Here is an 11,055-nt window from a genome sequence, read left to right on the forward strand (position 1 = left end):
TTGGTACAAAATCTTGTCTATTGTTGGGACTAGGATATCTCCTTGTGTTGAGACAATATTGTTGTATGAGAAAATCTTAGGCTTGTGGTTGCTACCTCCATGAAAGGAAAGATGAATAAGGTATACTTTTGTGACATATATTTTTGTTCTAACATAATATTTGATTTAATGAATTGCGTGAACAATAAAATAAGTGAATTCTCACTCTTGTTAATGTATGAGGCAGTATGATTGAACTAGTAAAGAAAGTATCAGATATTAGCATGTTGATATGTTTTGTATATATAAAGAGAAGGGTTCATGGAGGACACTGAGCCAAATTTTATCTCTTGTTTGAGCTCCCAGGTTGGGGAGTTGAGATATAGAGGTCATGGGGTTGAGGGATCTTTGTACAATCAGATATCACCACTATTTATTACCCATAGGGTGGAAGATGTAACTCCACTATCTTGGTCTATGTAGAGTATACCCCAGTTGGCATCATACTGACAAGTTTGGCTTGTTTGGATTGTTGCTCCTAGTCTAGCCAATAAGTTGAGAGGACTTGTGGGTGTGTGATCCTTACCTTTGGTAAGTGAGGTATCTCACCCAAGCTGGATTATGATGCATGTACTATACTACTTATCTCTCTAGGGTCATTGGTGGGAATATCAATAGGAAGTATGATGGTTGTGATCCTTGATTGGTAAGTGGTATCTCATCTATTTCTTGACATAGGGTGTGAGACATATGCTCCCCTATGAGATGACTTGGGGTGACAGTGTCCCATAAGACCTTCCCCATTGTCATCGACATGAGGTGAGAGTGTCCCATAGGACCTTCCTCATTTTCATTGCATTCTAGGTTGAAATCATGTGCTTCTAGATGTGGTTCGAGGTCGAGCAGGGCTGCTTGATGTTAAGCTCTCTAATGTTTCCTGGGTGGTAGTTTTGGGTTCTCCACTGGTTGTGATTTTGGGTGGTAGCAGTGCCTTCCTGATGAATAGAAGGAGGTAGCCTGGAATACCCTTCAATATCAAATTCTTCTTCTTTTATATTCGATAGTGTTAAACATATGAGTAGACACAAGAAGAGATAAAAAGAGGTAAACACAAAGGATAAGAGATGAACAAAAATTAGTATATATGAGCTGAGATATGTAGCGATGACATTTGTGGATGAGATACATGTGATGGGACTTGCATTGTAGTTGGTAATTTCTCCCTATCTAAGAGGGAGTGTTAATTTTCAAAGCTCATGGACAAATTTCCTCCTTTGGACAATATTCCTCTTAAATGAAGACCCCTTCTAGACCTTGGAAGAATATAATTTCATTAAGGAAGGATATATTTTTAACATAGAAACCCACATGTGAAAAAAAGGATAGGTCAGACCAAAAGAGAAATTGGACATTCTTGGATGGCTATAAATACAAGTAAAGTGACCCTCATTTGGACATCATCAATCATTATTATTTCTTTTGTGTGGCTCACACAAGTTTAAAGTTGGTTCGCACAGGTCTAAAAGTGATGTGTATGAAGCTCACATGTGCGATTAGGGTTTCTGGTTCTCAGTTGTAGGGTTTCCACAAGGACTTTTTGGTTGCAACCATACACACGCAAGCCTATCCCTATGGTTCTAGGGTTTCAACTACACTCACAAGTCTCCCTCCATTTGGTTGGGACTTAGAGTTTCATTTCTCAGTTGACTGCAGATTTCGATAGTTGACTACAGTTGATGATAGTTGATCGAAGGCTTCTGAATCGTGATATTTATTAACATTATTGTTGGTTTTGTCTTTGTGATATTGATTGGTTGATTTTTGCTCAATAGTCTTGTGAATAAGGAATACAATTAATTTACTCTCTCTTTGCTGAAACATTCAATGACAATCTAATAAGAAGAACAATTTGAAATGGTTTTCCCCTTTGTGGGATTTTCCCCTAGTCTCCAACCAAGCCTAGTGCCTTTATGTCTATCTGGGTGTCTCTATGTGTGAATGATTTTCTTTTACTATTCCTTTATGTTTCACTGCATTAATGTCATATTGTTCTTTCTATATAATTGCATATGTGGCTAAATAATGTTATGATGTTGTGGGGTCAATTCAATGTGTAAATTGTGAAATGAAATTATCTAAAGAAAATAAAAATATAACCCTAAGAAAATTTGAAATGGTATCAAAGTTGGGCTGAACAAAAGTCATTGTGATCATCTATGAAACAATTGATGTGAGCAGGAGAAGATGGAGGAAAACTAAAAAAATACTAGGGTTTGAAGGAAAAATTAAGCAATTTTGTTATTGGGGTTTGATGTAAATCACAAGGCTTAGGGTTTGGAAGAAACCATGGGATATGATAAAGGCTAGAGTGTTTCAGTTCCGAAACCCTAGCATGATAAATATGAACTTGTTCTAGCACTTGAGAGATACTCAATCATAACCCTAGATAGAATAGCCTCAATTAGGCTTGGTTGTTGATGAATTCATTGAAAACATTGAAGGTAACATTGTTACATGGATAATTATCAGTACTAACCCTTGAAGGTTGGTTCAAGAGGGAGATGATCACTTCTTGTTGAAAGATAAGTACCATTTAGATTTTTTATGATACAATTCCTATTTAGATTTAAATTTTTTATTATTACTTAAACTTCCTCCATGAATAATTGAGTTTCAAATTCGTTTAACCTATATATGAGATATCATAAGCAGATCCTTCTTGAGGATCAATTCAGTTGTAGGAAAATAGTGCTAGTGCAGGAAGGAAAGAGCTAGTGGCGTGTTGGTTTTTCTACAACACCGTCCAAAATTTTGGCTTACACTCAATTTAAGAGCCTTCATTGGTCTTGAAAATTGTCATCACAAAATTTGAAACTCATTCCATATGTTTTCTTGAGGATTTTTTGTCCCATTTGCAAGATAGGAGAAATGTCATCTTTTTCGTATGTTGGTTGTTGTATCATGTATATAACCATGCTCTGGTGGCTTCAAGATGTCATATTTGTGTAAATGGCTTGTTCTAACCATGTAAACTCAATCACACTCATTCCTAGAGTTTTAAGCACTATCGTACAAGTGTTGTCACAATCGTCGCAAAGTGTGCGTCAAGTGTTGAACTTGTCATAAAGTTGTCATATTGAGTGAAATATGTTGTTAATGTGTTCTAAATAATCTATGTTGTTGTCTCATCAATGCATCTCATGTGGGTGATCACATCCAAGTCATATCACTGATTTACAACAGTCCCTTCGGTCCCACACTTAGCCAAATTTCAAAACAATTATTGGCAACCTAGCCTCATCCAACTCTCCTAAACTATGCATTGCATAGTCTCAACCCTTGGGAAGGGAAATTTCCACTTGGCACTACCAATGAATAATCTCTTCCTCCTAGAACTATGCATTTCATTACCTCAGTGCTCAAGCCCAGAACTATGCATTTTACAACCTCAGTGCCCAAGCCTAGAACCGCGCATTTTGTAACCTCAGTGCTCAAGCCTAGAACTACGCTTTTCACAACCTAAGTACTCAAGCCTAGAACTATGTATTTGACAACCTCTATGCTCAAGCTCATATCTACGCATTTTGCAACCTCATTGCTCAATCCCAGAACTATGCAATCATGCCTTCCAACCAGGCCTGAACTACACATTTTTCAATCTCTAGCTGCAAGCTCATCCTTGAGATCTTGAACTATGTAATTTTGGAATGGAATAGCCTCCCTTGTCTCATGCAACTGTACAATGTGTCTCCTAGTGCTCATCCACTCATCCTCTCTGATCTCCAGAATTATGCATTTTTCTCTCTCAGCCCAACCTGAACTAGGCACTGCATAGTGTCAAGGCTCAAGGCTCCTGTTGACTGTTAGTTTGACAATGAATTAGTAACTTTGGGTAAAATGTAACTAGACAGTTTTATACAGTTTTATACCGAAATATTAGTTATGTAACGACGATTAATGATATAAAATTAACAAATGCCCATGAAATGTAATGAGCGGAGAATCATTGTTGAATAACAAATTCCAATCCATTCAGTTTCTTATCTTGGTTATTCTTGTTGAGATTTCTTGTTTTCTTCATTATTTGAGTTATTCATACAACAATTGGTATCAGAGCTCCGAGGGCGGTGAGCCTGGGCATGAAAGAAAGCGGGTGTGTGTTGAAGGCGTGAAGTTTTTTTTTGCTGTGTGAAGACCAGCAAGGCGTGGCTATGCGTTGAAGGCGTGAGAGGTTGTGTGAAGACCTACGTGATGCGTGAAGATCTGAGGCCAGTTCTTCTGTGTGTAAAACCCTCTGCCTGCGTGTTGCTGCGTGAGAGCTTGTGTAAGGCGAGTTTTCTACCTAAGCGTGAGTGAATTTTTCAGTTTTCTGCCTGAGCATGAGTGCCTTTGCCTGAGCGTAACCTGCATTGGATCAGAGCCACCTGCATTGGATCAGAGCGTGACAACACGCAGATTGTTTTCTTCCTGAGCGTGAGTGCCTCTACCTGAGCGTAACCTGCGTTGGATCAGATCCACCTGCGTTGGATCAGAGCATGACAACACGCAGATTGTTGTTCTTTCTTCTCTGCGGTGCCAGCGTGAGGAGGAGCCATCTACACGCAGCAGTTAGAGCGAAAAGACTCTGGTGGAATCAAGTGTTTTTCTGCGGTGACTACGTGAGGAGGAGCCATCTGCATGCAACAGTTAGAGCGAGAAGAGTCTGGCGGAATCGAGTGTTTTTCTGCGGTGACTGCGTGAGGAGGAGCCATCTGCACACAGAGGTCAGAGCGTGAATGAGTCCGGCAGAGTCGGGTGTTGACTGCAGCGTGAGGAGGAAGGCCACCGCATGAGCAGAGCATGAAGCGTTGACTGCAGCTCGAGGAAGAAGCCGCCAACCTGTTGCCTGCGTGTAGAGTTATCTGGCATCAGCCATCTACTGCAAGGATGCTGAAGTATTACGGGTAAAATTTTCCAGAAATTTGTAAAAGGTGGTTTTTCAGAAGTTTTCCAAAAATTTGGAAAAGGTGGTTTTTTTTATGTGAATTGAAGGAAAGATTTCATGTAGTTTGAAGAAAAACAAACAAAGGGTTTGAAATAATTGAATTGCAGATTTTTTTTTTTTTAGAAAGATAAACAAAAATATACATATAAACCCTAGAAAGAGTAAAACCCTAGGAAAGGGAAAAATGGCCAAGATGTCGAATGCGAAATTCGAGGTGGAGAAATTCACCAGAAAGAAAATTTTTTCTCTTTGGAAACTGAAGGTTAGGGATCTGCTTGTGCAACAAGGGTTGCACAAGGCATTGGATGGGGCAACTAAGAAACCTGCAACCATGACTACTTCAGACTGGGATGACTTGGATGTCCAAGCTCTCAGTACCATCCGGTTATGCCTAGTGGATGATGTTCTCTTCAATATTGCTGAAGAGACTACGACGTCAAGATTGTGGGAAAAACTTGAAAATCTCTATATGACAAAGTCATTAACCAACAGAATTTATCTGAAAAGGCAGTTATACAGTCTTCAAATGAAATAAGGTTCAAACGTTGTAGAACATTTGAATGTTTTTAATACACTAATATGTCAATTAGCAGATATGGAAGTCAAAATACAGGAAGAAGATAAAGCCATAACCTTGCTGTGTTCTCTGCCTGAATCGTGGGATCACTTCGTAACTTCAATCAGCTTCAGCTCTGCTGATTCTTTGAAGTTTGAATCAGTTGTGGGAGCTCTCCTGTCTGAAGAAGTATGAAGGAAATCCAGCACTGAAACAGCTGCATCAGAAGCCATGGTCGCTAGAGGTTGCTCAAAGGAAAGAGGAGAAAAACCAAGGGGGTCTTCCAGATCGAAATTGAAGGGAAAGAAGTGTAAGGCAAAATGTTGGAACTGCGGTAAAGTCAGACACTTGAAGAAGGACTGTTGGAAATGAAAGGAATCCGAAAACCCAAAGAACGAAGTGAATCAGGTCGATTCAGGTATGATAGATGAAGTTTTATCTGCTAAAGAATTATGTATGATAGATGAAACTTCAGCTGAATGTAATGTCTCTCAGGGTTTTGATAGATGGCTATTAGACTCTGGTGCTTCGCATCACATGTCCCCACATAGAAATTGGTTTACCTTGTATGAAAATGTAAACGGTAGTTCTGTGTTTATGGGTAACAATGTGTCATGTTAGACTGTTGGGATGGGAGATATCAGGATTGAGATGTATGATAACACAGTTAGGACATTAACTAGTGTTAGACATGTACCTGATTTGAAAAAAAAATTAATCTCTTTGGGAGTGTTGGATTAAGATGGATATAACTTTACAGGTCAGGATGGCGTCTTAAAAGTCTTTAAAGGAGCACTTGTGGTTATGAAGGCAGAAAAGGTCGGAAATATTTACAGGTTAAAAGGAAGTACTCATATCAGTGAAGCAGTGGTTGCGTTAGAAAAGGAAGAAGCAGGTACTCGTCTATGGCATCAGCGATTGGGTCATATGAGCGAGAAAGGTTTTTAGATATTGATGAAATGTAAACCTCTTCCTGGTCTGAAATCCTTGAATTTAGATTTCTGTAAACATTGTGTGTATGGAAAACAGTGTAAACAAAGATTTAAAGTTGGAAATCATAATAGTAAAGATGTTTACACTACATTCATTCTGATCTGTGGGGGCCTTCCCCTGTTGTGTCATATGGAGGTGCATTGTATTTTTTAACGTTCATTGATGATTACTCCCATAAATTTTGGGTCTATATGCTAAAAATGAAAGATGATGTATTAAATGTCTTTAAACAATTTAAAGTAATGGTAGAGAAAGGAATAGGAAAATCTATTAAATGTCTAAGAACTGATAATGGTGGTGAGTTCACTTCTGTTGAATTTGAACAATATTGTAAGGATGAGGGAATTATTAGACACAAAACTGTTGTTTATACTCCTCAGCAAAATGGTGTTGCTGAGCGTATGAATCAGACTCTTATGGAAAGAGCTAGAAGCATGATCAACAATGCTAACTTGCAAAAGGAGTTGTGGGTAGAAGCAGTATCTATTGCTTGTTATTTAGTTAACAGATCACCTTCAGTAGCAATTGATTGTAAAATTCCTGAAGAAGTTTGGACAGGTCAGTCTTGTGACTATTCACATTTGAGGATATTTGGATGTGATGTTTATTCTCTTATTTTGAAAAATCAGCGTTCAAAATTAGATCCAAAGTCGAAATGTTATGTCTTTGTTGGGTATGACTATGAAGTGAAAGGATATAGGTTGTGGGATCCTACATTGCGGAAGATAGTCATTAGTAGAGATGTAACATTTGATGAATCCTCTTTGTTAAAATCAAATGTTGAAAGAATTGAATAGGAACAGGTATCACTGAATCAACGAGTTCAGTTGGAGGCTAGACCTTTCAGTGACAATCGAAAGGAAGGAGAGACTTCTGGAGAAAAAGGTGTTGAAGACACAAAGGAAGTCGTTGAAGCATCTGAACCACTGCAAGTTTCTAAACCAGTTTAGCAACCAGTCGCTCTGAGAAGGTCTACAAGGGAAAGGAAAACTCCCAAAAGGTATAAAGATTCTCCTTCATCTTTTGCTTTGATTACTAAAGATGGGGAACATTCTTGTTATCAGGAAGTAGTAGATGATACAGATAGCGAGAAATGGAAAATGGCTATGGAAGAAGAAATGGACTCCTTAGCCAAGAACAATACCTGGGATCTTGTAGAGCTTCCTAAAGGGAGAAGTGGGTTTGGATGTAAATGGGTCTTCAAGCTAAAACGGAAAGTTGATGGAAGTATCGAAAGGTATAAGGCACGACTGGTAGCAAAAGGGTATTCTCAGGTTGAAGGTATAGACTTTCATGAGATTTTTTCTCTAGTTGTAAAACTTGTTTCTATACGTACTGTGTTGGCACTAACTGCGTTGCTTAATCTTGAGTTAGAACAATTAGAAGTTAAAACAGCTTTTCTACATGGTGATTTGAACGAAGAGATATATATGGAACAACCAGAAGGTTTTGTACGAGGTCGCAACAGAAGATTAGTTTGCAAGCTCAGGAAATCATTGTATGGTCTGAGACAGTCTCCTAGACAATGGTACAAGAAGTTTGATTCCTTCATGGTGAGCCAGAACTTTATAAGAAGTGAGTATGATCATTGTGTGTACTTCAAAAGTTTCAATGGCATATTCATTATCTTAGCTTTGTATGTTGACGATATGCTTATTGTGAGCAAAAGCATGTAAGAGATCAACAAGTTAAAGGCTCAACTCTCTAGGATGTTTGATATGAAGGATCTTGGAGCAGAAAAACATATCTTGGGCATGGAGATACACAGAGACAGGAAAAATAGTAAGCTTTGGTTATCACAGCAGAAGTATGTGGAGAAGGTACTTGAAAAGTTCTCTATGAATAATGTGAAACCTGTTAATGTTCCTCTAGCTTCCCATTTTAAGCTTTCTTCGGTTTTGAGTCCTAGAGCTGATGAAAAAAAGCAGTATATGTCTCATGTACCATATGCAAACGCTGTAGGAAACTTAATGTATGCGATGGTATCTACAAGACCTGACATTTCACATGCAGTTGGAGTTGTCAGCAGATTCATGGCAAATCCAGGTAAAGAACATTGGCAAGCAGTGAAATGGGTGCTTCGATATCTAAGAGGCACAAGTGACCATTGCATCATCTTTAAGGGTAGTGAAGGATCAGTCTACGGCTATGTAGATGCTGACTATGCAGGTGATTTGGACAAAAGAAGATCTACTACAGGTTATGTCTTTACTCTTGTAGGTGGAGCAATTAGTTGGATGTCAAAGCTTCAAGAAACAGTTGCGTTGTCCACTACTGAAGCTGAATATATAGCTGCTTCAGATGCCAGTAAAGAAGCAATCTGGTTAAAGGGTCTGGTCGATGAGATTCGAAGGACGCAAGAGAAAGTGAATGTACTTTATGACAGTCAAAGCACTATTCACTTGGCTACAAATCCTGCTTATCACAACAGAACAAAGCACATTGATGTAAGGTATCATTTTCTGAGACATGTGATCGATGGCGAAAAAGTAGCTCTTCAAAAGATCCATACGCGAGAGAATTGTGCAGACATGTTCACAAAGCTAGTTACAATAGAGAAGTTGCTGTGGTGTTTAGCTTCTCTTGGCCTGCAGAAAAGATGATGAATGGGCATGGGCAAGAGATTAGGAAAATTGTTGTCAAGGTGTAGTTTGTTAGTTTGACAACGAATTAGTAACTTTGGGTAAAATGTAACTAGACAGTTTTATACAGTTTTATACCGAAATATTAGTTATGTAACGGCAGTTGATGATATAAAACTAACAAATGCCCATGAAATGTAATGAGCGGAGAATCATTGTTGAATAACAAATTCCAATCCATTCAGTTTCTTGTCTTGGTTATTCTTGTTGAGCTTTCTTGTTTTCTTCATTATTTCAGTTATTCATACAACATTGACTTCTTGAACTCTGCAACTCTACTGTCACTGAGCCTCTTTCCCATCCCTCCATCCAGTTCTGGCTTGGTCAATGTATCACTATGCCCAATCTTAGACTAGGCGTTTTTTGGTTTGATGTCGTCTCATCATGAATGAATTGTAGATACATGTACCTTATCATTACATGGTGAGATGATGAAGAAGGAGATGAAGGAGTGGAACATGTTGAAAGACATTTTTGTAGTTCAGTATGCAATATGATCATCAGGAAAGAAGGCGAAGGAACAATGAACTATAACAGAAGATAAAGATCAAGATCACATGGAACACTCCTCATTTTCAAGTCATAAGGAGGAGGAATTAGAAGAACATGTACCATCTTTTCAAGAAGACACAAAGAAAGAAGTAGAATGAAGGAAAAATTAGCACTATCACATCATAGTTGAAAAACTGGTTCTCGCCACCTTTGAAGAGTCAGTAGATTCTGAAGAAAATGTAGGAATACTAGAATGACCTCCAATATTCAATGATCGTAATAGTGATAACATAATGCTATTGGACGATACTTTCCACGGGTTGGGTGAAGAAGAAGAAGAAGAAGTAAACCAATTAGATTATGACGAAGAAGGGGAATATAGTGACAAAGACATGGCATCCCATGATCTAGAATGAATGAATCAGGGCCCACTTTCACTGCTGGGTGTGGTACACAAGATGCCAAGGCACCTGAAGAAGCTACTGATGAAGTATGACCTTGAAAAGTAAATAAAGGCGGAGGACTATCTGGACCATTTCTACCTACATATGCAAATACTTGAGGTATGTTATGATGATTTTTCATGTAGTATGTTTCCATGTATCTTAGATGGCAGAGTATTTGTATAATATCATAACCTTCCTCCGAACCTGATACAAAACTGGAGGGGTTTTAATAAATTATTTCTTGAAAACTTCACTGATGATAAAACCCCTACCATTATTTTGGAAGAACTGGGAAATATCAAGATGGAGCAAAAAGAAAGTTGAAATATTTCAATCATAAGCTTAACTGTATCTTGAACATATTTAGGGCAAACACAAAACCTCATGACTTCCTCACAGTTGACTAGTTCACATCTACCTTAGCATCAAGAGTTGTGCAGTTCATGAAAAGAACTATGAAACCAACTTTGGCTGAAAGTTTTGAAGAGGTGATCATAGTCGAGAAGGACCTGTGTGTGAATGGAGTCACTGTAGATGAAGAAGTAACAAAAGCCTCCAAAGACACGGGGAAAAGGTCTCATGCCTTTATAAGCAATTTTGGGTGTCAAAATTGCAATTCAATTCCTCAACACTTAATTGTCAAACCAGAGCTACGTAAGATTTGAGGCATAGAAAAAGTAATACCAAAGACCCTGGATTTAACCCTACAAATCCTACTTCTATTCCTGCAATTAAATCATTCATGATCTGAAAGAAAAAATTACAAGAAATCTTTTTAATCCTTTACTTGGACTTGCACACATAATGAAACCACACCACTCTGGAAACTTGATCCACTTAGAAATAAAAATAAAATACTTCTTTGAAATAAATAAGTCAAGCCACTCAATAACTCGATTGTAGAACTCAAAAGATTTAAAATCACATTTATTCATGTAATTTTGTTCTTTCACTGGGAAAATA

The sequence above is a fragment of the Pinus tabuliformis genome, chromosome 4_1 (genome assembly GCF_031772625.1).
Source record: "Pinus tabuliformis cultivar Carrire ecotype Pingquan chromosome 4_1, CPIR1, whole genome shotgun sequence".
NCBI lineage: Eukaryota > Viridiplantae > Streptophyta > Pinopsida > Pinales > Pinaceae > Pinus > Pinus tabuliformis.